Raw genomic sequence first — 27,565 nt, forward strand, 5'->3', positions numbered from 1 at the left:
GGAAGGTGCAGTGTATCCCGTGATAATTTACACTGACCACAAGAACTTGGAATACCTGCGGTCCGCTCAGCGACTGAACCCACGGCAAGCCAGGTGGTCTTTATTCTTTGCCAGGTTTGACTTTCAGCTTCACTTCCGACCCGCGGACAAGAATGTACGCGCTGATGCCTTGTCCAGGTCTTTCATGCCCATGGAGCAGGAGGAAGCGACTACCCAACCCATCATCTGTCCTAGCAACATCGTTCCGGTGGCCCCTGTCACTCTAGCCCAGATACCGCCCGGGAAGACCTATGTCTCTGAGACCGACAGGCAAAAAGTGTTACACTGGGGTCATGCATCAAAAACAGCCGGCCATGCAGGCCAGAAGAGAACATGGGGTGCGATTGTACGCCATTACTGGTGGCCATCCCTTCGCACGGACGTCGCTGCTTTTGTCTCTGCCTGCTCCTCCTGTGCCAGGAACAAGACGCCCAACCACTTGCCCCATGGCCGTCTTCTGCCTCTGCCGATACCCTCAGTCCCGTGGCAACACATAGCTATGGACTTTATTACGGACTTGCCATTATCCTCCGGGCACACAGTCATATGGGTCGTGGTTGATCGATTCTCCAAAATGGCCCACTTCGTTCCTATGGCCGGACTGCCCTCAGCTCAGGAACTCGCGGAAGCCTATATACATCACATCTTTCGCTTGCATGGCTTTCCATCCCACATCGTGTCCGACAGAGGAACCCAGTTCACCTCCCGCTTCTGGAGGGCTCTATGCAAACATCTGGGAGTGACTCTGGACTTTTCCTCTGCTTACCATCCTCAGTCTAATGGCCAAGTGGAGAGGGTCAATCAAATCTTGACCTCATACCTACGTCACTATGTCAACGCCCATCACGACGACTGGTCCTCGCTTCTGCCTTGGGCTGAATTCGCCCATAACCACCACGTCAGTGAGTCATCCTCCAAATCACCCTTCCATGTTGTTTACGGACTTCAGCCCGCCGTCCCGCTGCCTATATCCCCTTCATCGGATGTCCCGGCTGCTGATACTGCTGTCCGTGACTTTGCTACCATTTGGGACTCTGTCAAGGCGTCCCTTGGGCGCGCTTCCCAGCGGATGAAGAAACACGCTGACAAGAGACGTCTGGATCCTCCGTGTTTCTCTCCTGGTGACCTGGTCTGGCTTGCTTCCCAGTACATCCGATTGAAGATACCGTCCTACAAGCTGGGTCCTCGCTACATCGGGCCGTTTAAGGTCCTCCGCAAGATCAATGAGGTATCCTACAAGCTACAGCTCCCGGCCACGATGAGGATACCCAACTCATTCCACGTCTCCCTGCTCAAGCCGGTTGTCTTTGGTCCTTTCTCCGCTGCTGCCAGTCCGGCTCCTCCACCTATTGCCGATGATGACATCTATGCGGTAAGGGATATCGTGGCCATGAAGACCGTACGAGGTCGGCAGTTCTTCCTGGTGGACTGGGAGGGGTATGGTCCTGAGGATAGGTCTTGGGAGCCCAGGGAGAACGTGGGCACTCCTCTTATCCGTGCCTTCATGTCCCGGTTGCGGGGAGGGGGGCGTGGGGGGGGGGGTACTGTCACGCTTCCCGGGTCCTCACCCCCGCTCCCCGGCTCACCTGCCACGCTCCCCGCTCTCCAGCCACCGGATCCCGTCCGTCCCAGGGTCCCTGGACCCCGATCCCGGCGCCCGACAGCTTCCCTGGACCTGGCCGGCTCCCCTGCGTCCTCCTCGCAGCCTCCTTCCCTGGCTTCTGGCACTCGGGCGGCGCGCATGCGCATTAGGGCGCGCGCGCGGTCACTGACCCTTTCTTAAAGGGCCAGCGTCCATTAACAGGAAATGAGGTTGCACAGGTACAGGGTATATAGGGGGTCATTGTCCAAGGGGGCGGGGCCTGATCTTCGTGTTCCCTGAGCTAGGAGTCAGGTCTCCTGGTGTTTATGTGCCTATACTCACCTATCTCTCTTTGTAGAGCCGTACCTGCCGCGCCATCCAGTCTGCCGTGTCCTGAACCCCGCACGCTGTCCGTCTGCCAACTGACAGTCCGTACCATCTCGGATCCCTGCGGTGACCCGTCATCCCGCTCCAGAGGTTCCGGACCCCGCCTACTATCATCTCGGCTTCCGAACCTGAGCTACGTCACCAGTACCACCATCTGTGACTCCGTGGTCCCAGGGACTCCTCCGCTGCCCTCACTTGCACGGACTGTTCTGCCGCCCTTCAGTGCTTCAGCTGCCGGACTCCTTACCACCATCTTAGAGTCCGGTCCAGTGGATCCACCTCCTGGGTCTACCCGACCGCCCGGCCGTGACAGTATCTGTGTGTATACATGCACTAGGCAGGGTGGTCATGAGAATTTACTGGGATACTTCTATGATCTGTTTTGTCTCATTGTTTCTGCTGAATGTGACATTGAAGTAAAGCAGGTAGTGAATATGTTGGGGCTCTGGACTGTGTCTGCTTCATTCTTGATAGCAGCCTCCCTGTCTGCACTCTGAGCCTTCAAGCCTTCTCCACAGACGCCTCTTGTTTTTTCCCCCCTGTTCTCTTTTATTATTGCACTTCAGCCTCTTCACAATTTCTTTTTTCCTCTTTTGTTTCAAGAGCAGATTGTCCAAATTCCTTCCCCTTTGATAAATGAAAGGAATATCTGTTTCCAGGGGTTGACGACTAGTTAATGTAGTTGTAAACAGTCTCTACAGGTCAATGGATCATGTAGGCATCTAACATCCATCATGAGAACTTCTATCTACCATTAGGCATCTTTATTCGAATTAATTAAGCACAAAATGGTCAAGTATTTCTGGGAAATCTAATATTACATTGTTATATAATGTTATATACTGCTTTTATCCATATTAGAATTATTCTCTTGTATATTAATTTTCTGTAGATGTACAAGTCTGAAGCCTGTATCTGCATTACCTTCTTCTATATAATATACAATACAGTATATAATATATTCAAAGTAATAATATTTAAAGAAAAAAAATATCCTCTGCCATAAATATGTAATTTTTAGATGGCGTAAATGCTGCTGTTCTCCTGAATCTGGTATAGTTTATTTTATTAATGAACCAAATGAGAAATCTCTACAAAATATAATCTTTATTAAATAATTTAAAATATACAAACTATACCATGTATACATATAAGAATAATAATTATTATTATATTAGAATTTAAAATATACAAACTATACCATGTACACATATATAACATGGATACAGCAACGCAGTAACACGTTAACCGCAGAGTGTGGGACATATTCCTGTACCCTGATTAGCTCACTGCCTTAAGGTTTCAATAGTCTGTGGAACCGGACTACCTTGCAGTGAGCCTGTGGTGATTTGGCTCACAGCACCTGAAGGAAATGGGGATATTTCTCCTCCAACAGAGCCATTGGAATCTCTAGGCACATAACGTGGGACACATTCCTGCACTTTGCTTAATTCCCTGGTTCAGGTTTCATTAGTCCACAGTACAAGAACTGGGCAACCTGGCAGTTTGAACCGGCGGTGGCATAGTTCATAGCATTTGAAGGATATGGGGATATTGTTCCCCCAACAGAGTCCTTGGAATTTCCTCTACTGACCTATAGTGTTCCGAGCTATGTGGACGTGGTTGTTAACTTACATACTAAGGTAAACTGGAGTCACTGTGATGACACATTACCCTGCATTACCAGGAGTGTTTTACTGGCCTTTATCAGTGTTGGCATTTTTTGGAGAGTTTGGATATCTTGTGAATTTGTTTCATACAATCAATCTGTTATTCATAAAATTTTAAAAGTTTATTTTATGTTCGTGCTCTTCTCTGTTCCTGTTTGTAAATTTATTCATCTTTAGCCAAAGAGCAAGGAGGCCTGAATCTCAAGAATTTGCCCACAAAGAATAATTGATTGTAACGCCTCCTTGGATAACAAGCCTACATTTACATAGTGGGAATATTGGCCATGTCTCAGGAATGGAAAGGTACAAATTCAGGAGAAATTACACTGCTTTAACCTCCTCTCTACTCACAGAAGGCTCTTAAGAGCCCTGGGGACTCAAGAGATAGGGGTTAAATTCCCAACTTGAGAATACCCCTTTAAGAGTTCACGTGTTGATTTATACCCTAGACGTGTACTGCTGATGACTCATCCATATCTCTAGTGTAATGCTCCTCAAATATTTTCTTCTGAGGCCTCACCAGGGTGACCAAGTTGATGCCTGGGCCTCATCATGTTTAGTAGAAGCCCATACTAGAATTAAAAATGTTATTAATTTCTCCTTAATTTTGTATAACCTTGAAAACTACAAAATTAGTTATTTATGTTGTTAAACCAGCTAGAAAAAAATGGCACAGGGTATGAGGGGATAACAGGGCATCGGTGATCTTAGACTGGTCCTCAATCTAGGGGACCCAAGCTATCCCTGATGCTGAGGATATCTGAGCCGCCTTCCTAGCCCTGTTCCTGACAAGCCCTGATCTTATACCCCTCCCCCAACCCCTGGGGAGGGCTGGGGCATGAGTGATAAAGCCGACAGAAATAGACAAACAGGGGAAAACAAATCTCTATCTTGACACACACACAGTTGAATAAGACAAAAAGAGAAGGAGCAACATAAGATCAGGGAGAAAAGAACAAGACAATTGGAAAACTCCACAACAACTACACACACTAAGCAATACAATCACTAGCAGGACTGGGATACAACAGCACATGGACCGGGTTAGCAAAAGCTATAGTCAGCATGGGAAGACAGGCTCCACCATCTTATAAAGGTGGGGAGTAATTGTGATAGGTCTCCCACAACATGTGATGCAAGAGGTAACCAGCAGGCCAGCAGAGATTAACTCCTGCAGGCCCGATCACTAATGAGCACACAGGTGGTCGATGCCCGAGCCTGTCTGTAAAACTCAAAAGCACAAGAGATGGCATAGTAGGGAGTGTAATAATGCAGTGTGAACAGTGTCAGATGCTGCCATGACATTAGGCGAGTTTAGAGCCAAACACTATGTGACAAAAATAGTGCAATTTATAATCATATGTGTGACAACCCCCTCCAGAGCTAAGGGATGCCTCACAGTTTAAGAAGCACTGATCTAGTGGGGGACATCACTAACTGCTGCAATAGGAGCTGGCTCTGATCACAGGACTTTATCCCCTTAAGTGCTATGGTGAACTTCAACTATAGCATGTAAGTGGTTAGTGAGGGGCCTCAATTTACATCTTCTCTATGGGTCCAGATTTTTCTATTTACACCTTTAATTCTAATACATGGATGTCCCCTTCCTCCAAAAATACAAAACTTTTTTTTTTTCTATTCTACCCAAATCATTATAAAATAAATAAGCAAGGTAAAAACTAATTTGACTACAGGCGGCTTTCTGTTCTGAAAATTCAGGTAATATATTCTTGCTACTAAATTGTATTTGAGGAAGTGTTATTAATTTCATATATCAAGTTGGTAGTGGCCATCTGTTCTCTCCACACTGCTTCGTCTCCCTCCATCTGCCCTGTTTTTCTTCTGCTAATCGGGTGGCAAAAGCTCAGATGATCAGGAAGTTTTCCTCTGACTTTTGATTTGTCACTCATCACGGAGCCAGCTGTGCGGTTTACGCGGCGTCGTACGGTCGTCACAGTTGAATATAAAAATTTGACGTTTCCTGCATTTTTTTCTCCCATTCTTTTGTAACTTAGAATAAACCCTACGCATTTCTGTTAGGCAGATCGCGCTTGGTCTGCAGCAACAATCCATTCTCTGAGCATAAATTTGCCTGCTTGAATATAAATGAATCTGGAAGACCTTATAATATTGGAGAATACAGACAGCAGGGAAGCATCTCAAGTGTTGAGAGATGTAGCAGCTTTACACTACAAAGAACATCAGAATAAATTGGTGTGAAGCTTTATTTTGTAGAAATTACACTCGGGGTGTTGTTGGTTGGAGATGTTGTCTACAACTTTTTATTATCATGGATACTTTAGGCAAAATTGAATCATATCAGTCATTTTGAAACAAAAATGAAAGAAAAAACAAAGTCAACATTGCTAATATTGGATGAGTCAATGGGGTACTGTACACGTTGCGAGATCGCTAGCATCGGCTAGCGATGTCCAGCGCGATAGTACCCGCCCCCGTCGCACATGCGATATCTTGTGATTGCTGCCGTAGCGAACATTATCGCTACGGCAGCTTCACACGCACATACCTGGTCGGCGACTTCGCTGTGACCGCCGAACAATCCCTCCTTCAACGGAGAGGTGCGTTCGGCATCACCGCGACGTCACTAAGCGGCCAGCCAATAGAAGCGGAGGGGCGGAGATGAGCGGGCGTAACATCCCGCCCACCTTCTTCCTTCCGCATTGACGGTGGACGCAGGTAAGGAGATGTTTGTCGTTCCTGCGGCTTCATACACAGCAATGTGTGACGCCGCTGGAGCGACGAACAGCATCGTACCGGTGGCAGCAGCAATATTAAGGAAATGAATGACGTGTCAACGATCACCGTTTTGGAATGATTTTGCGATCGTTGATCGTTGCTCATTAGTGTTACACGCTGCGATGTCGATACCGGCACTGGATGTGCGTCACTAACGACGTGACCCCGACGATATATTGGTAGCGATGTTGCAGCATGTAAAGTACCCCTAAGGGTTAAGCACCCTTTCCTTCCTGGTTGAAGGCTGTAGCTGTCAATCTCAGGTGTGGCTCTTTGGGATTCCTTCCCTTCCCTATTTAAGGCATATGATATGATCTCATTAAATAGGGTGTTTTCCCTTGGACACCAGCACTATTTGGGTCTGCAGTGTGCTATTTATCAATAGGATCTCCTCTTTGAATCAACCATTAGGCTACATAGGGTTTTCCTGAACCCCCATTGTAGTTTACTATTGGCCTCCTGAGGAACCCACTTCTGGGAGAAACGTGTTGAGGCTTGAAATTACCATTCTGTTCACATCAATGAGATATGTTTTTTATTTTTCCACCCTACTGTCCACCCACCACACTAATTTGTTTGTTGCACTTATCTTAGGCACTGCACCTTTTTTCCGGCAGGGACATCAAGGGCAGCAGGGAGAGTCGTCACGGAGTGGGGGCACCATATCACATTTTTAGGTTGCCAACCCCCACTGTTAGGCAGTGCACAGATAGGTGCAGCTATTGAGGTCTAGTAATCTATCCTGTGCACTTTTAGTAATCACGGTGTGGTTTTAAGTGATTTAATAAAGTATTTAAGTTTTATAGGGACAGTCTATGTGCATGTATATTGTTATTCCCTAGCTGTTATCTAATATATATATAAAGCTGAATGTGTGTATGTATGTATGTATGTATGTCTGTGTGTGTGTGTGTATGTCCGGGATTGGCATCTGCACCGTCGCAGCTAGAGCCACAAAATTTTGCACACTCACACATCTGGACCCTGAGAGCGTCATTGGCTATGTTGTGAGGTGCAATTTTAACCCCGCGCGTTCCAATTTACCAATCAATTTTGCCCCTATCTACATAATGGGGAAAAAGTGAAATGAAAAGTGTATCCGCACCGTCGCATTTACAATCACGAAATTTTGAACAGACACCTCAGGGAATGTTGTAGACTATGTTTTGACAGGAAAATTTAACCTCGCGCTTTACAGTTACTCTCCAAAAAACATGTCTTCATTAAAGTAAATGGAGCCTGGAACTACAGGTTATTAGTAGGAGCTGTGATTGGTTGTTATAGGAACAAAAGACATAGTATAAGAAGCTTATATGTGAAGTAATAAGATGTCGGTGGGGAGACGGATAGAGAGAGACAGACAGAGAGACAGACAGAAACAGACAGAGAGACAGACAGAGAGACAGACAGGGAAAGAGACAGAGAGATAGAGACAGACAGGGAAAGAGACAGACAGAGACAAACGGTGAAAGAGACAGACAGAGACAGACAGAGACAGACGGTGAAAGAGACAGACAGAGACAGACGGTGAAAGAGACAGACAGAGACAGACCTGGAAAGAGACAGACAGAGACAGACCTGGAAAGAGACAGACGGTGAAAGAGACAGACAGAGACAGACCTGGAAAGAGACAGACAGAGACAGACCTGGAAAGAGACAGACCTGGAAAGAGACAGATGGGGAAAGAGACAGACCTGGAAAGAGACAGATGGGGAAAGAGACAGATATAGAAAGAAACAGACAGACAGGCAGACAGGGACAGAGACAGGCAGACAGGGAAGGAGGAGACAGCCAGAGAGACAGAAAAAGATAGATGGGGAAAGACACAGACCTTGATAGAGACAGACGGGGAAAGAGACAGAGAAATAGAGACAGACAAGGAAAGAGACAGACAGAGACAGGCAGACAGGGAAAGAGACAGACAGGAAAAGACACAGACAAAGAGACGGGAAGACAGATGGGGAAAGAGACAGACCTGAGAAAGAGACAGACCTAGAAAGAGACAGATGGGGAAAGAAACAGAGAGATAGAGACAGACAAAAAAAAGAGACAGACAGAGACAGGCAGACGGGGAAAGAGACAGACAGGGAAAGGGACATACGGGGAAAGAGACAGACCTGGAAAGAGACAGATGGAGCACATTACTTGGCTAATTTAGTTAAATCTGTGTGGAATATCTGTGGTGTTGAAATATATGTTGTGAAATGCTTCTATTAGCTTAGTTTTTGCCTTTTTGCAGAATAAATTTTTGTTAATACATTCCATTTTGTTAACAACAGTTATTAACCCGGGCGAAGCCAGGTAGTATAGTACAGCTAGTCTAATATATAAAAACGAGAAGGCCTGCGGAGACACCATCACATGTTTCTCAACGCTGGCAGGAAACTAGCCAGGTCTTTCACCGGGAAGGAACAACCACGGGAAGGTCAGTCTCCAGTCAAGGAGACCACGTATGCCAAACATGGTATCCATCCACAGACAGCTGTTTCGGGGTATTTGCCCCTCATCAGTGTGGAGTAGGAAACTGGCTAGTGGGAGCAATGCCTAGTAGAAAACTACATAAGCAAGGATGGTTGACCTTAGGGAGATCAACATGCAACACCGCAGAGACACCATCACGTGTTTCTCAACGCAGTGAGTCTAGAACAATGCCCCCTAGGAAATATTCAAAACAAGAAAGCCTGCGGAGACACCATCACATGTTTCTCAACGCTGGCAGGAAACTAGCCAGGTCTTTCACTGGGAAGGAACAACCACGGGAAGGGCAGTGTCAAGTCAAGGAGACCACCTATGTCAAACATGGTATCCATCCACAGACAGCTGTTTCGGGGTATTTGCCCCTCATCAGTGTGGAGTAGGAAACTGGCTAGTGGGAGCAATGCCTAGTAGAAAACTACATAAGCAAGGATGGTTGACCTTAGGGAGATCAACATCCAACACCGCAGAGACACCATCACGTGTTTCTCAACGCAGTGATTCTAGAGCAATGCCCCCTGGGAAATATGTATGTATGTGTGTATGTATGTGTATGTATGTGTATATGTGTGTATGTCCGGGATTGGCATCTGCACCGTCGCAGCTATAGTCACAAAATTTTGCACACTCACACGTCTAGACCCAGAGATCGTCATAGGCTATGTTGTGAGGTGAAATTATAACCCCGCGCTTTCCAATTTACCAATCAATTTTGCCCCTATCTAAATAATGGGGAAAAAGTGAAACGAAAAGTGTATCCGCACCGTCGCATTTGCAATCACGAAATTTTGCACAGACACCCCATGTGACCCAGGGAACGTCGTAGACTATGTTTTGACAAGAAAATGTAACCCCGCGCTTTACAGTTACTCTCCAAAAAACATGCCTCCAGTAAAGTAAATGGAACCTGGAACTACAGTTTATTAGTAGGAGCTGTGATTGGTTGCTATAGGAATAAAATACATTCATAGTTTAAGAAGCTTATATGTGAGGTAATAAGATGTTGGTGGGGAGACGGATAGAGAGAGACAGAGAGAGACAGAGAGACAGACAGAGACAGAGAGATAGAGACAGACAGGGGAAGGAACAGACAGAGACAAATGGTGAAAGAAACAGACAGAGACAGACCTGGAAAGAGACAGACCTGGAAAGAGACAGACCTGGAAAGAGAGAGACGGGGAAAGAGACAGACGGGGAAAGAGACAGACGAGGCACATTACTTGGCCAATTTAGTTAAATCTGTGTGGAATATCTGTGGTGTTGAAATATATGTTGTGAAATGCTTCTATTAGCTTAGTTTTTGCCTTTTACTAATTATATTTCTATCTATTTGTTTTGTGGTTTTTATGTGCAGAATACATTTTTGTTAATACATTCTATTTCGTTAACAGCAGTTATTAACCCGAGCGAAGCCGGGTAGTACAGCTAGTCACATATACAGTCATATGAAAAAGTTTGGGCACCCCTATTAATGTTAACCTTTTATCTTTATAACAATTTGGGTTTTTGCAATAGATATTTCAGTTTCATATATCTATTAACTGATGGACTAAGTAATATTTCTGGATTGAAATGAGGTTTATTGTACTAACAGAAAATGTGCAATCCGCATTTAAACAAAATTTGACCGGTGCAAAAGTATGGGCACCTCTACATAAAAGTGACATTAATATTTTGTAGATCCTCCTTTTGCAAAAATAACAGCCTCTAGTTGCTTCCTGTAGCTTTTAATGAGTTCCTGGATGAAGGTATATTTGACCATTCCTGTTTACAAAACAATTCCAGTTCAGTTAAGTTTGATGGTCGCCGAGCATGGACAGCACACTTCAAATCATCCAACAGATTTTCAATGATATTCAGGTCTGGGGACTGGGATGGCCATTCCAGAACATTGTAATTGTTCCTCTGCATGAATGCCTGAGTAGATTTGGAGCGGTGCTTTGGATCATTGTCTTGCTGAAATATCCATCCCCTGCATAACTTCAACTTCGTCACTGATTCTTGCACATTATTGTCAAGAATCTGCTGATACTGAGTTGAATCCATGCGACCCTCACCTTTAACAAGATTCCCGGTGCCGGCATTGGCCACACAGCCCCAAAGCATGATGGAACCTCCACCAAATTTTACTGGGGGTAGCAAGTGCTTTTCTTGGAATGCCGTGTTTTTTTTGCCTCCATGCATAACGCCATTTTGTATGACCAAACAACTCAATGTTTGTTTCATCAGTCCACAGGACCTTTTTCCAAAATGTAACTGGCTTGTCCAAATGTGCTTTTGCATACCTCAGGCGACTCTGTTTGTGGCGTGCTTGCAAAAATGGCTTCTTTCGCATCACTCTCCCATACAGCTTCTCCTTGTGCAACGTGCGCTGTATTGTTGACCGATGCACATTGACACCATCTGCAGCAAGATGATGTTGCAGGTCTTTGGAGGTGGTCTGTGGATTGTCCTTGACTGTTCTCACCATTCTTCTTCTCTGCCTTTCTGATATTTTTCTTGGCCTGACACTTCTGGGCTTCACAAGAACTGTACCTGTGTTCTTCCATTTCCTTACTATGTTCCTCACAGTGGAAACTGACAGTTTAAATCTCTGAGACAACTTTTTGTATCCTTCCCCTGAACAACTATGTTGAATAATCTTTGTTTTCAGATCATTTGAGAGTTGTTTTGAGGAGCCCATGATGCCACTTTTCATAGGAGATTCAAATAGGAGAACAACTTGCAAGTGGCCACCTTAAATACCTTTTCTCATGATTGGATACACCTGCCTATGAAGTTCAAAGCTCAATGAGGTTACAAAACCAATTTAGTGCTTTAGTAAGTCAGTGAAAAGTAGTTAGGATTGTTCAAATCAAAAAATTGATAAGGGTGCCCATTCTTTTGCACCGGTCAAATTTTGTTTAAATGCGGATTGCACATTTTCTGTTAGTACAATAAACCTCATTTCAATCCAGAAATATTACTCAGTCCATCAGTTATTAGATATATGAAACTGAAAAAGCTGTTGCAAAAACCCAATGTGTTATAAAGAAAAAAGGTTAATATTAATAGGGGTGCCCAAACTTTTTCATATGACTGTATGAGTCATGTGATATGATCACATGATGCCTGTGATAGAAACTGAATCCTCATTTCTATGTGGTCCACTTTGGAAGGAGCTTGGTCTGGAAGAAGTATTTTCTGTTGTGTACAGCAGTGGTGTTTGCTGCACTGAAGCCGCCTGGAGTGTTTTTCCTAGCATGTCTATTTCCCCTGTTTGTATTCCTACCCTTGTGTTTCTGTATTGTAGTGGCGAGTCTAGTGATCTTGTCAGCCTGCTCACTAGTCAGGGTAAGTATAGGACCAGCTGAGGGAATAACGTATCCTGTTGCCAACAGGTTGAAAGAACCTGTGTAATGTTGCTAGGGAGCTCTGGAAACAGCTTGAGGTGAGTTCAGGAGGTGTCCCCTCACCCATCTCCCTAGTGGCAGGGACCTCTGTTGTATTGTGACCTCTGTGTACCCTGTGTGTTGTAACATCTTCTGGGGTTTACCAGGCACTAGGTAAACCCTGCTAGTCACGTGCGTGACAGATACACAACAACAACAAAATGGTAAAATTGAAAACTATTTAGAGAGTTGCTTAAAAGGGTATTCCCATCTCCAAGGTCCTATCCCAATATATAGTAGTTGTAATAATAATAATAATAATAATAGCAACTACTTCCAATTAGAAATATTGTACAGTTCTCCTGATTAGCCATGTCTCTTACTTCATGTGCAGGGCATTGCAGCTTAGGTATCCAAGATTACGACAACAGCAACTGTCACGATATGAGTGGAAGTAACCATGGATACCCAAGTTGCAATGCCCTGCACATGAGGTAAGAGATATGGCTATATCAGGAGAATTATACTACATTTCTAATTGGAGGTATTTGCTAATATTATTATTACCGCTACTACATATTGAGGTAAGGTCTTGGAGATAGGAATACCCCTTTAACTTTGCATTTAGGAAGCAAATAAACAATAATTTAAAAAAATTCTGTGTAAAGGTGTACTTGACGTTTCATATAGACTAGTCCTCTTATAAAAGTAGCTAAATTATTTTTATGGTGTTTATTATATAAAGAATATTTTGAAAGACTTTGATAATATATTATCCACTTGTTATGTTATGATATGGCTCATAAAGTAGTGTTAGCTCTCATCCTTACTTTTTGAGAAGTGTGAAAACACAGTGCCATTTTGCAATGGAGAATCACAATCCCATATTCTCTACGACATTGAACATGCAAAACTGTGAAATCTTCTGGTTGTATAGATAACACTTACGCAGCTCGTTTACAAAGTTGCTGCTTTTGCAGCCTTCCTGTATTATCTGCAGATGGAAGTGTCCTATAGCCACTCAGCCGGGATCAGTGTATAGGTCCCTATAGACGAGAATGTTGACTTCTTAGGGTTGTGCAATGTTATGTTTTCTATTCATTGAGAGAAACTACAAAACTTCAAAAGCACATCTCGTCTCACAAAACAACAAGCCCTCACACGGCTATTCCAAAGGAAAAATAAAAGAGTTATGGCTCTTGGCATAATGGGAGTAAAAGACGAAAGCTTAAAAACAAAACTTGCCCGTTTCTTAAGACGTATATTCGGTGCTGTATTGCTTAGAAATTATTTTTCAAGTGATGCAAGAATATGAATAATAATCTGTCACTGGAATAATGATAGCTTCTTTACTGCTATGTTCTCAATATTTACCAAGTTACATCAAGTCTAAGAAACGTAAACCTAATATCAAATGAATAATATCAGTCATAAGTTTTGGCAAAATTGCCACTTATCTTGGTACTGTTTCGGATTGGGGGGATGAATGTCATATTACTATGTCTAAGTTACATCATTGGAGAGAATTGGGATATATCGAGAGGGGGAGTACATATTGCCAGTCTTGGAGTCAGCTTACAACATAGTGCTTATGATAGCCTAAACATGTGCCGACAATGCAACATGCAACAAAGGCGACTCAACTGATACAGGGTGATGGGAAAGGAATGGGTAACCAGAAAGCAGTACAGAAAATAAAGGCAAAACAAATCAGATCACAGTTGAACAATCACTGTTACAATCGACTGACCGGGTGCATACAATCACTGATAAAGGCTGTTAAACAGATTCCCTTAATAATACCCAATCCCAGTCCTTCCGTCAGGGGAACGTCAGTGTCACCCTACTTGTTGTCACGGTCTACAATTAAACCAGTGATCCCTAAACTCTAAATAGGTATATCTATGTTAACAGAACACTGAGATTGGAAAAATTGCAATATGCTTCTTTACGTTCTCAGGTTGGCTTTAGTATTTATTACTCTCTCTAATTACCGTACACCAAGGTTGGCAATAATGCCTCAGCTTAACGGAACGCTGCACTGGGGCAAATCTTCGTTTTCTAGTCTACAGTCCTTGGTATCCAATCTTCGGTGCTTGACCTCATAGTCCAGTCCTTCTCTGGTGATGATGCTCTATGTTCTGACTTTGGTGCTTGACCACATAGTCTGGTCCTATTCTGACAACATATTTAAGGTTCGGTTTACAGGTTCCTCTGGTGATGCTATTTGGTGTTCGGGCTTCAGGTTCTCTGGTGATCTTATTTGGTGTTCGGTCTTCAGGTTCCTCTGGTGATACGATTTGGTGTCCAGTCTTCAGGTTCCTCTGGTGATGCTATTTGGTGTTCGGTCTCCAGGTTCCCCTGGTGATGTTATTTGGTGTTCGGTCTTTGGGGTCCTCAGGTGATGGTATTTAGTGTTCGGTCTTCAGGTTCCTCTGGTGATGGTTTTTTGGCGTTCAGTCTTCGGGTTCCTCTGGTGATGGTATTTGGTGTTCAGTCTTCGGGTTCCTCTGATGATGGAATGGCTCAGGTTGCCATTGAACTCACTATTTATTGGGATGCTTCCCTCTACACAGAACATGGGCCTGCTCTGCTATGTACATGTTATCTCCCCTGGTAGTCATGGTGCAAACTCCACCTCCTTGCAGCTGGTCAAACCTTTTACATTTTGTGACTGTGCCACAGTTGTCACCTGACATGGCATTCCACCTAACTCTTCCCTCAAGGAAACACGCTCTCTGCAGTTTAGTTTCTGGTTCAACGATAGAGGGTGATGTTGGTCGTCTGCAGCTGCCAGGGAGCATCGAACATGGGTGCCTTCTTTCTGCCATCACCTTACATTAGTGCCATCCTACGTTATTGCTTCTATGTCAAGTTCAGCCTGCAACATTGAATCTATTCAACAGCTATAACAGAGCCAACCTACAAAGCTAGGCTAATAAAGTGTTTTCTGTGCAAGTCAAGAATAGACAGTTCCTCTTGTGACTGGCCACACTCTATATTTTACCATTAAAAGCAGGAACCATCTGATATCATATTTAATTCAAACTATGGCACATCTCATCAGGGCTGGGAACTTCTACCAGCACAGCATTGTGACATTGCACACTGCAGCCATATGCCACCTAGTTTAACATTGTTAAAGAATTGCTTTTGCCTAAAGGCTACTCCTATAATACACGCTTTTCTGTGGGGCATATATGAATAGTCTATATTTAACCAGTCTGAGCAAAACTTGCAGAATATGTAAAATATGTGAAAGTATAATATGGTTATAATATTGTAAATATAATGTTACTTTTACTACTGATGATGATGATCTGAAGACGATAAAGCCTTCATTAGGAACCAAAACATCCACAAAGGCAGACAGGATCTGCTAATGGACTGTCTATGATTAGAAAAGAATGATCTACAAAATATTAATGTCACTTTTATGTTGAGGTGCCCATACGTTTGCACCTGTCAAATTTTGTTTAAATGTGGATTGCACATTTCCTGTTAGTACAATAAACCTCATTTCAATCCAGAAATATTACTCAGTCCATCAGTTATTAGATATATGAAACTGAAATAGCTGTTGCAAAAACCCAAATTGTTATAAAGAAAAAAGGTTAACATTAATAGGGGTGCCCAAACTTTTTCATATGACTGTAAGTTCAATTCTCAAAATCCATCGACAAATGTTAATGCAAATAAGCATGCAAGTTCAGGGGATTTGGCCAACACATGTCTCTGGGGTCTATCAACCTTTCTCTTCCTACCGCCGGCAGTATGTAAGGTACTGTCAGTGACAAAAATGATGAGTGTAACGTGCTGTAGGGAGGTGATTGTGGATGAGGCGCTTGTTTTCTACGTCCTGGCATGCTACAGAAAGATGGGGTCCTGGCTGTGTGTGTGTGGTGGTACTGTTGCTGCTGTGAACACCTTTAGGTGTAGCTCTGTCATATTCTGTGTGGCCACAGACCCCTTTATGCACAAGATGAGATAGCCAGACAAGTTCACTAAAACAGTCATTTTTACTGAAGAACAAAACTTATGTACAAGGTGTAGTGTAGTTCTCTTCTGCGGAATAAGGATGCAGATGTATATTGGTGCTTGACGTTGGCACAGTACTTGTAAATGTTTCAGATGAACAGCATAGCCATAGGGGTAACTCCATAGTCTTAGGAAAAAATGTAAGGGCACTCTTGCTAGTTACCACCTTACTAGATGTACCACCAGTCTGGCCGAATCCATCTTCTCTTCATGACTTTCCTCCATTACACTTTTGCTGCATAACATCTAGTCCAGTGCTAAAGTGTTCCCACCCACCTGCTTCAGAGAACTGCCACCACTGTATGTAACGCTTGCTCCCTTGTCCTCGTCGCACACACTCACAAAGTTGTTTTCTTCCTGTGAGGATGCCTCACGTTTCTTTCGCACACCAACAACTAACTCATGAAACAGGAACTGACTACACTGGTTTCTATTACTCCTGCCCGCTATGGGCTGGCCCTACAGTTAACCCTGTCATACCTGACTAACAGTTACTGCAGCCTACAGGAGGATAGAACATGCAGTGAATCACATTTCACATTTGTAATGGGATTTTGACCTAAAGTAGGAGAAAAAAAACTTTCCGAAATGCATTAATAAATAAAGTCACCATTCATTTTTTGTAGAGTTTACTTCTATTCATGGCAGCGTGGCATTAACCCTTCCTGCACCATTACAAATCTACCATTCAATAAAACACAGGGATCTTCAGAGGGGGTGCAAGAGCTCTTTACCACCCCCTCATAGATGCCTGCGTGAGATTTCAGGTGGGGGCACGAGAGACAGAAAAGAATGGTCAGATTTATTTCTATTGTGCCAACATATTCCGCAGCGTTTTATAATTGAGAGAGTACATGTCCAAACAATAAAGACATTGGAGACTTAAGGTCCCGTCACACGCAACGACATATCTAACTATATATCGCCGGGGTCACGGATTCCGTGACGCACATCCGGCATCGTTAACGGCGTTGTTACGTGTGACACCAACGAGCGACCATTAACGATCAAACGTTATCGTTGATCATTTACACGTTGTTTATTTTCAAAAAATCGTTGATTGTGGAGGGCGCAGGTTGTTCGTTGTTCCCGAGACAGCACACATCGCTACGTGTGACACCTCGGGAACGACGAACTACAGCTTACCTGCGGCCGCCGGCAATGCGGAAGGAAGGAGGGGGCGGGATGTTACGGCCACTCATCTCCTCCCCTCCGCTTCTATTGGTCGGACGCTTAGTGACGCCGCTGTGATGCCGCATGAACCGCCGCCCCCTTAGAAAGGATGCGGTTCGCCGGCAACAGCGCAGGTAAGTCCGTGTGATGGCTCCAAACAATATTGTGTGCCACGGGCAGCGATTTGCCCGTGATGCACAAACGACGGGAGCGGGTACGCTCGCTAGCGATATCGCTGCGTGTGACGGGGCCTTTACACATAATTCAACAAATTAAATGAGAAGAGTAAGCAAACAATTCATAAGGAAGTGGGGGAGATGCAAAAGTAAAAAGTGCTTGTGCTATATGGTTCGACATGTTTATAATAAATAAGGATAATTATTTAAACTGCAAGAACTGATCACCAGCCATTATAGGTATATGTCCATATACCAAGTGCATATAGAGGGCATATAGTGTGAGGGATTAGAAGGATTAGATTCTGAGGAATATACAGAAAGTAGACCTGAAAACAGATTAGTGAGGTGATGTCATGGGCCACTCTAAAAAGATGTGTTTTAAAGCACACTTAAAGAGGTGGACACTAGGAGTGAAACGTATTATCTGCGGCAATGGATTCCAATATAATGCACCCGAAAGGTTTTGCAGATAGAAGTGGGAAGTTTGGATTCTAAAAGAATGTGAATAACCATAAAAGAAATTTGAACCATATATTATGTTTTTCTGATGCTTAAGATAAAGCAAGGGGGCTATTCCACAATATTAGCAAGTAGAAAAAAAAATAAAAATAAAGGGTCTTATAAGTACCTATCACCTGGGTTGCCAATTTCACTTTTTATAATTTCTGGACAGCTTATCAAAAAATCATGGACAAAAAATACTTTTTAGGAACACATTGTAAAACCATAATAAATCATTATGATTCATGTCTATAGCTCGTAGTTCTGATAAGAAGACATCAGTTGCTTGTAAACTGTAAAATGGTGATAATTACAGTCAATATTATCTGTACAAATCTCTTCAGCTTCAAAAAAAATCACGGATATCTTAATTTTTTTAAGGACAAGAAATAAAAGTGCTTTATTTTTAAGGTCTTTCCAGGACTTAACAGGAATTTCCAGGACTGTTGGTAATCCTGCCTCTCACCAGTCTGTGGTTGCAGTTTTCATTTAAAAAACGCTGATTTTACTAAATCTAATATATAAAGCTGAGTGTATGAGTGTATGTGTGTATGTGTGTGTATGTGTGTGTATGTCCACTAAAGGAATCCGCACCGTCGCATTAACAATCACAAAATTTTGCACAGACACCGCATGTGACTCAGGGAGCATCATAGACTATGTTTTAATGGGAAATTTTAACCCCGCGCTTTACAGTTATTCTCCACCAATTAGACAATTCGGTTGTGCATGTAACACACAACCACATGGTGTTGCGCTTCCACTGTAAATGAATATAATGTTCTGCATGCGTGCCGGATCCAGCATCCGGCGAAATGCCAGATGTGTGAAACGGGCCTAAGCCCCCACTAGAGGAGGCATCACAAGTGCAGGAGGAGCAAATTACACACACACTTCCAAACATGGAAAGGGCAATTGCTTGATGATAAAACTGCACACTGATGGCTTGCATAGAGCACTGTTCACACGTGCAGATGCACAGTCACAAGCCCGCAGCCTATTAGGTGACGCCCATACTATTAGATCAGGTGGGCTGCCAAGCCCATTAATTTTTTGGACGTGTGTGTGTGTGATTTGCTCCTCCTGCACCTGTGATGCCTCCACTTAGTGGGGGCTTAGTTGCATCCTGCTAGAGTACAAGTTTTTGGCCTGGGCGATGTACACACTCCAGCCCATCTTTGCTGTAAGTAATGCTTATTTTTTGGAGGATATTTATTCCTCTTTTTGTTGTTATTTTTATATTTAGTGTAGGGACTTACAAGCATGAGGTTCCCATGACGAGGATTGTAGGCTTCCGTATTCTGGCCATAATACCAACTAAAACCTCATATTTTTTGTACAGGATGCAGCCAGGCCCTTTTCTGTTGGGCCTTGCATTTTAGAGTTTTTGTCCCTGCATGGTACACAGATGGGGTACGGCTTGGCAGCCTGCCTGATCTAATAGTATGGGTGTCACCTAATAGGCTGCGGTCTTGTGACTGTGCATCTGCATGTGTGAACAGCGCTCTATGCAAGCCATTAGTGCGCAGTTTTATCATCCAGCAATCGCCCCCTCTGTTTTTTGGAAGTGTGTGTGTGTGATTTGCTCCTCCTGCACCTGTGATGCCTCCACTAGTGGGGGCTTAGCTGCATCCTGCTAGAGTACTAGTTTTTGGCCTGGGCGATGTACAACTGCAGCCCATCTTTGCTGTAAGTAATCCCTATTTATCAAATAACTAGAATAAATTTGTTTTGTAGTTAATTATTACAAATGAGCGGATCAATCCATGGAAAATTTAATATGAGTCAAATTTCCTGAAATTTGTGGTTTTTGAACAGTTTGATAGTCAATTTGTGATTTAAACAAAGAATACAAATTGACCTGCACCATTTCCAACTCTGCTGAAGCATCAGAGCGTAAGTTAATGTATTTTTGTGGCTGCGTGGGCCTTCCCGTAATGTCCTGCATTCTAGCAAATTATCACACCATGTACAGTGGTGGTCAGTACCTCTGCCATCACAGATCAGTGGTTCTCAGTGGAGCACAGCTTGTATGGCAGAGTCGTTTTCCACCTCCAGAGTCACTGGGTATTTCTCTTCTGCAGATTGTAAAATCATATGGTTAGCGGGGTCCTCACTCTTTTCTCCAGAATGCAAGCTCCTATGGTCAGGGTCTTCTATCTTTCCTGTACAGTGTAAATCTTATTTTACAATGAGGTTCTGTGACATGTATAGGGACAGGCTCAGGGTTAGCTCTTACTTTACCATCTGCAACCATGCACTTTAAACTTAGTTTTTCCTTTGGGCACATTAAGGGTTAATCCCTTCTCTGGTGCAGCAGCAGACTTGCTCAGCTTGCAGCAGTTAATCAACTTCTCGCCTGGATGTAAGCCCTCTGACTCCTGGACTTGGTGCTGGTTATTCTATTCAGTTAGGAGCTAGCTTGGGAGCAGAGAGGACATAGTTGTTGCTGCTGTTGCTGTCTGCTGTGGTTTGTTGCAAGTTGTTTTATTTTTGAACTACCTCCTATTCCTTGTTATCCCTTACCCGTATAACTTTGATTGTTCCCTGGTGTAGGTTTTAGGTGTGTATGAGTTATATTTTACCCCTTTCTGTAATTCGGTGTTGCAGGGGTTTTTGCAGGGGATCTTTGTCCTGGTCAGTCCCCTTGGTGGTGGGTGGTGCGGTGGGAACTTGTCATCAGGGTCAGGACAGGAGTCAGGGCCAGGTCAGGGGGCCAGACCTCCCTACCTTCACGGGTATCTCCAGGTGTGAGGGTGAGCTCAGGGTTCTCCATAGATTACTCTATCTTCCCTGGTCATCTGTTACAACTGATCCCTGACAAGTTCTTCTCTCCAATATGTGTATTTTACAGGCAATTACAAGCTTTAGTCTATGTGCACACTGTACGTTTTTGGTGCAGATTTGTCACAAATCTGCATGCTTATCTTTATCCAGCTTTACTAGCAAAGTCAATGAGAATTCTGAAGTGCTGTGCGCACATTGGTTATTTTTCCTGGCAGATTTGGTGCAGAAAATAATCTGAAGTGTGTCAATTGTTGGAGGTATTTTTTTGCCTGCGTTTTTTAGCCCTTCCACCCATTGATTTCATTAAGAAATAAATATGGCACAAACATGCACCAAAAATGCATGCGTTTTTTTTGGTGCGTTTTTCTGGCAGAAGGTGCTGTTTTGATGCAAAAAATTACTACACCAAATACTCAACGTGCGCACATATCCCTTACAGTATTGGATTGCACCTAGAAAAAAATCAGCAAAGCCAGCAAGTTCAAAATTCGAACATTCCGGTCATCACTAATTGTTATACATGAGCTATTAATGAAGTCTAAATTGGATTATGCTCTCTTCACCAGTGTTGAGCGAGTAGTTGACTATTCATAGTCGCCATGCTGTTAGCGAGTACTGTCCGCTACTCGCATATTCGTTAACTTACGAGTAGGGGCGCAATGTAAGTCAATAGGAAATACTCGCTAAGTAGCAAGTAACCCAAAAGCCATACTATTCACTACTTGCAAAAAGAGTACGGCTTTTGGGTTAATCACTACTTAGCGAGTATTTCCCACTGACTTACATTGCGCTCGCTACTCGTAACGACTATGCGAGTAGCGGACAGTAATTGCTAACAGCATAGTGAGTACGAATAGTTAACTACTCGCTCAACACTACTCTTCACTCAACCAGGCACCGACATAGCTATGATCAAACTTCATAGATTTAATGAGCATTTTCTGCTGCAAACGGGGATACAGTATATGGCAGAAATCCAATAGATATACGATCCACTAAGAAGACTATGTATTGGTAACTCTTTATAAAATATTTTAAAAATATATTGTAGCTGTACATTTACACTTACATATACTCTAGTTATACTTTTCTGCCACTTTGTGCTTTTTTATCTCCAGCAGTGACACAGTTAAACTTCATTTGACACCGAAAAGTCAAAAAGCTAATTTATTCTGAACTGTTCACAAATTACCATTGTTTACCGCTGTGTGTACATGGGTGATTACTTTAAATCAAAATGTAAGACTGAGATATGAAAACCCTTTCGTCGCCTGCTGTGCATTTTTGTCTTTGATTTTCTGGACCATGAAGAGTGATTTCTGATATGTGTGTTCATGTTAATGACAGACGACACAAAGGCGCGCACTGAAGGTCCTCCTAGCAACATAACGACAAGGGTGCGGAACATGGGATTTCAACATGTTGGACAATATACCAACATATGGTGCGCACAGCATTGTGGGATCGGCCTGACCCTGATAACGGCTCAGATAACAGGTGGCTCTAATTATTTTGATGGAAGAAAACAAAATGTAGCAACGATAGATGTGACATCACTAACGCGATAAATTGATTTGTACATAGTAATGCAGTTACATAGATACAGATGTGTAGCACAAGTGTACAGAATGATGATACCATAAGATTTATAGAGTGACCAAAACCACGTGGTCCTGGTCTCTGTGTACGTAAAATATCAATCCTGCAAATATACTGCATGAAAACACTTTATTGTCTATGGCAATAGTACTAGAATTTTTCACACGTTGGTATATTACCCCTAGCCACTGTCTGCAGTCGTAGGCCTCTTTCACATGTCGGTGATTCTGGTACGTATGTGCTAGTTTTTATACATACCAGAATTACTGACATACGCAGACCCATTATAATCAATTGGTCTGCACACGCATCAGTGATTTTTCACTAACCGTGTCTCCGTGCGGCGTACACGCGTGTCCGTGATTGACACAGGAAGACATGTCCGTTTTTTCTAGTATCACTGATTTCCCACATACCACACTATGGTGTAGTCTGTGAAACACGTACCAGAAAAACATGGACATTGAAAATACGTAAAAGCTTTTTAAACTCACCTTCTCCAGCGACGCTGTGTTCGGTAGCTGCTCTCTGCTTCTTCCTGAGTGGCTCATTACTGTCATGCATATTCAGTTATGCAGCCACAGCCAACCCGGAAGTAGCTGCAGAGGTGAGAGACAAAGCGGCCGGATGCAGCAGAGCCGGAGAGTTCAGCACCACGGACAGCAGGAGCGGGGACAGGTGCGTTTATCTTCATGTGCTATCACAGATTGCACATGGATAACCTACGTGTGAATCACAGCACACGGAGGTACAGATGCATTTTTAACACATCAGTGAAAAACACCTGCATTAGGCAGACAAGCTACCTGCATGAGGATATGATACTATAGAGGTGGTCGTGTCCCCACACTGTTTTATGCTATATGTTGTTTACTTATACTGCAAAAAGTGTTTTATGCTAAACATATTATATAAGGTGTTGATTGTTATAAGTGTGTGTCAACATGTAAATGCTGCTAACAGAGTGTAGGTTCTCGATGTAGCAGAGTTGGGCCATTTACCAGCAGGTGCCACTTAGTGGGCGGGCTGGAGAAGCAGCAGATTAGATATCAGATAGGACAGGGTTAAGTGGAGATAGAGGAGGACTGACAGGTGGCAAGAGGGTTGGCTAGTAGTGCAGGCCTCATGTGGTGCCAATTCTGGATAGGGTTGTAATGGTTGTAATAAGAGAAGACATAGCCATGGTGTCAGGGAACACTGTGGTAACTTCTAGATGAGTAGAGCGGTCCGGTGCGTACGGCTAACCCCGGGGGCCTTAGAAAGTTGTTCAACTAGAGAGCCATAAGGGCCAAGAAGGGGATAAAGGTGTGAGGAAGAGGGGGGAACGGAGACACAGACCTGGCAGCTTGAGGACGAGGTCCAAGATAGCGGAGGATAGGTCGAGAAAGAGTATCTCAGAAACAGTAGAACCAGAACCATGAGGAGTGAGGCCATGGCTGTCATAACGGTGTGAAGAATAAACTGAATAAGTTTGGATGACAAGTGAACTCTGTTGTTGTGTGGGTTACTATTTTGTCTACGATGAGGACTGGCAGCGGGGTGGTGGACATCAGTCTGAAGAAACAAGTAAGTGGCATGAGCTCAACCCGAAGCTACACTTGTGCACAGATACAGGTAAAATATATCTTTGTACCATGTTAGCCAGTAGAAATAAAAAAATTGTTTAAAAGAACTGAAGTCCTTAGTGGTTGATACCTTTTAATAGTTAAGTGAAAAGATGGTAATAATAGCAGCTTTCGAGACTACTCAGGTCTCTTCATCAGGCTCAGTATAACACAAAATCTGAAGAGTCACCTATTTATATACAACCGGACACAGAATAGTGCAGTAAATAAGACAAGTTACCATATTTTTCAGATTATAAGACGCACTTTTCCTCCCAAAAATTTGGGTGGAAAATGAGGGGTTCGTCTTAAAATCTGAATATAGCTTTACATGGGGGTTTTGTCTGTGTGGCAATCGGGCGGCTGGGTGCCTGTGGCTGTGTGCAAGCGGCCAGGTACCTGTGGCTGCGTGCGGGCGGCAGTCGGGTGCCTGTGCCTGCGTGCGGGCGGCAGTCAGGTTCCTGTGTGCGGGAGTCAGCCAGCACTGACAGGCACCCGGCTGCCTCCCGCACACAGGCACCCGGCAGCCGCCCGCAAGCAGGCACAGGCACCTGACTGCCGCACGCACGCAGCCACAGGTACCTGGCTGCCACCCACACGCAAGCACAGGTACCCAGCCGCTTGCACGTAGGGTGGGCGGTCCACCTGCTGGCTGCCACTCTGTGCATGTGGGCGGCTGTGCAGCAGGTTACTCAGTTTCTCCGCGGTCCCAGTTTCAAATGATGGCACTGGGAGCGGACGCGTGCGCATATGGAGCTCTTGGATGAGAGCTCCATCTGCACACGCGCCGCTCCGGGAGTCAGCGCATGTGCAGATGGAGCCCTTGGATGAGAGCTCCATCTGTGCATGCACCGCTTCAGCCGCCATCATTTGAACTGGGACCGCGGACACTGGGACACTCACTGCACCGGCCTGCTGCATGACTCACCCGCCGCCGCTGCTGCCGCCACTGCTGCCACCACCACGGACCTCGCGGCTCCTGCCATCACGGACCTCGCGGCTCCTGCCATCACGGACCTTTCGGCTCCTGCCACCACGGACTTCGCGGCTCCTGCCACCACGGACCTCGCGGTTCCTGCCACCACGGATGCTGCCGTGCCTGCCACCACGGACCCCGCCGTACCTGTCACCACGGACCCCGTCGCACCTGCCACCACAGACCCCGCCACACCTGCCACCACGGACCCCGCCGCCACTGACCCGCCGCGCCTGCCAGCACAACCTCTGCCTTCTGTGACCCCGCTTCACCACCACTGCTGCCCCCCTCCGGTAAGAGAACACCGGAGTATAAGACGGACTTCATTTTTATTTACCTTTTTTATGTCTAAATTTGGGGTGCATCTTATAATCCGGTGCATCTCATAAAGCGAAAAATATGGTATGTGAAGCAGAACTATCAGCATGGAAAGGGGACAAACTGTTGTGGCAGTAAATATTGCAGCAGTTCATAGATAAGGAGTGTGAAAGTTTTTTTGACCTCTGATTGGGGTCTGGTCCAGAGTTGTGATGCCCCCAGATGGTCTGAGGAGCACACTTCTTAATTGATGTGAAAAGACATAAATCCATGTGACACATTCATTCCTGCTCTGAATGTGTCAAAGGTCATCATAAGTTTGTATTCCCAGAGACTCCTGTCTCTCTGGAATTTAAACATTTTCTTTCAATACCAGCAATTTCATGTCCATGATGCTGTGGTCTGGGTTACAAAAATGTTTGGCCACAGGTACACAGAGTCTCCTTGGTGTAGGAGCGCGGTGCCTGTACAGCCTAGCATTCATGCCATCCTTCAAAATAGTCTTTCCAGCTAGATAAATACCATAGAGGTTATTGAGAATATAAATAAAAAAGTCAAATTTGTCATATAAAGGTACAAATATAAAAATTACATATCTAGCATTGCACCCACCGAAAAAATCAGCAGACAACAAGCCATATATCCCTAGGATCAGAGCATATGGGTGAAAGATCTCTGTGTATTGCCATATATATGGCTTCATCAGAGGAACTGGAGTCCATACACAACAGCGCTGTAAAGTGTGTAATGGCCGCTCTCATTTACTGTATGATAGCTCCCATTGGAGAGACTATAGGATGCCAGTATCTTATTTTTGGATAACCCCTTTTAACTGTTTAACATCTTGACATTTGGGGACCAACATTCTTCTGTACTTAATTAAATAGTAAATCTTTATATTGATCAGAGTCAAGTTATTGGGATAACTCCTACATGGACAGAAGCAAAGTTCCAACCTACTATGTCCTCCTGTATTACCATTGTAAAAAGTCCTACATCTGGGAAAAAAGCAATGTAAAAATCATATGTAGTATGGAAGGAAAAGAAGTAGGTGATAGCACCGGGGAAAAGGACTGGAGCATAGAAGTAGATTCCAGATTCAACATGAGCCAACAATGCGGAGCTGCAACTAAAAAGGTCAACAAAATTCTGGGATGTATCAAGACAAGCATTGAATCTGGATCAAGAGAGGTCATTATTCCTCTATACTCTGCTTTGGTCAGACCCCACCTGGAATACTGTGTATAGTTCTGGGGGCCCCAATTCAAAACAGACATCGATATATTGGAGCAAATCCAGAGAAGAGCAACCAAGATGGTAGAAGGTCCTCAAACCATGTCATATGAAGAACGGATAAAAGAAGTAGGGATGTTTAGTTTGCAAAAGAGAAGGCTGAGAGGAGACTTAATAGTGGTCTACAAATATCTGAAAGGTAGTAACAGTGCAGAGGGAACTACCCTATCCTTATTAGCACAAGGAAGTACAAGAAGCAATGGGAGGAAACTAAAAGATAGGAGATTCAGATTAGACATTAGGAAAAACTTTATGATAGGTGGGCAGTCAGAGAGTGGAACAGGCGACCACGGGAGGTGGTGAGCTCTCCATCAATGGAAATCTTCAAGCAGGAACTGGATAAACATATAGCTGGGATAGGTTGAACCTGATGGCCCTTGAGGTCCCTTCCAAATCTACCATTCTATGAAATGGAGAAATACAATCCACAATACACAAACATCATGTCGCAAGTCAAATATTCACTATGAGGCTTCTGCACAAATGGAAGTGGACAAGAAACAAATCTCGTAATTGTACATTTTCTAATGGGACCTTGTGCTTAAAGGGGTTGACAATTACTAGACAACCCCAGCTCAAGCAAAGCAGAACCCTAATTTAAAAAAAAACAACAACTGTGTATACGCACCTCCTGCAGCGATGCCAGCACCACCATTTTTGGATGAAATATGACATTGCTGTGTCACGTGTAGGCTGCAGCCAATAAGCAGCTGCAGCTCATCAATATTCCATCAGGAAGTCCGCTATGAAGCTATAGTAAAGGTTGCATCTGACAAGTGACAGGTCCTTGGCTGCAGCCGGCACGTGACACATTAA

Source organism: Anomaloglossus baeobatrachus, chromosome 6, assembly GCF_048569485.1.
Source record: "Anomaloglossus baeobatrachus isolate aAnoBae1 chromosome 6, aAnoBae1.hap1, whole genome shotgun sequence".
Lineage (NCBI taxonomy): Eukaryota > Metazoa > Chordata > Amphibia > Anura > Aromobatidae > Anomaloglossus > Anomaloglossus baeobatrachus.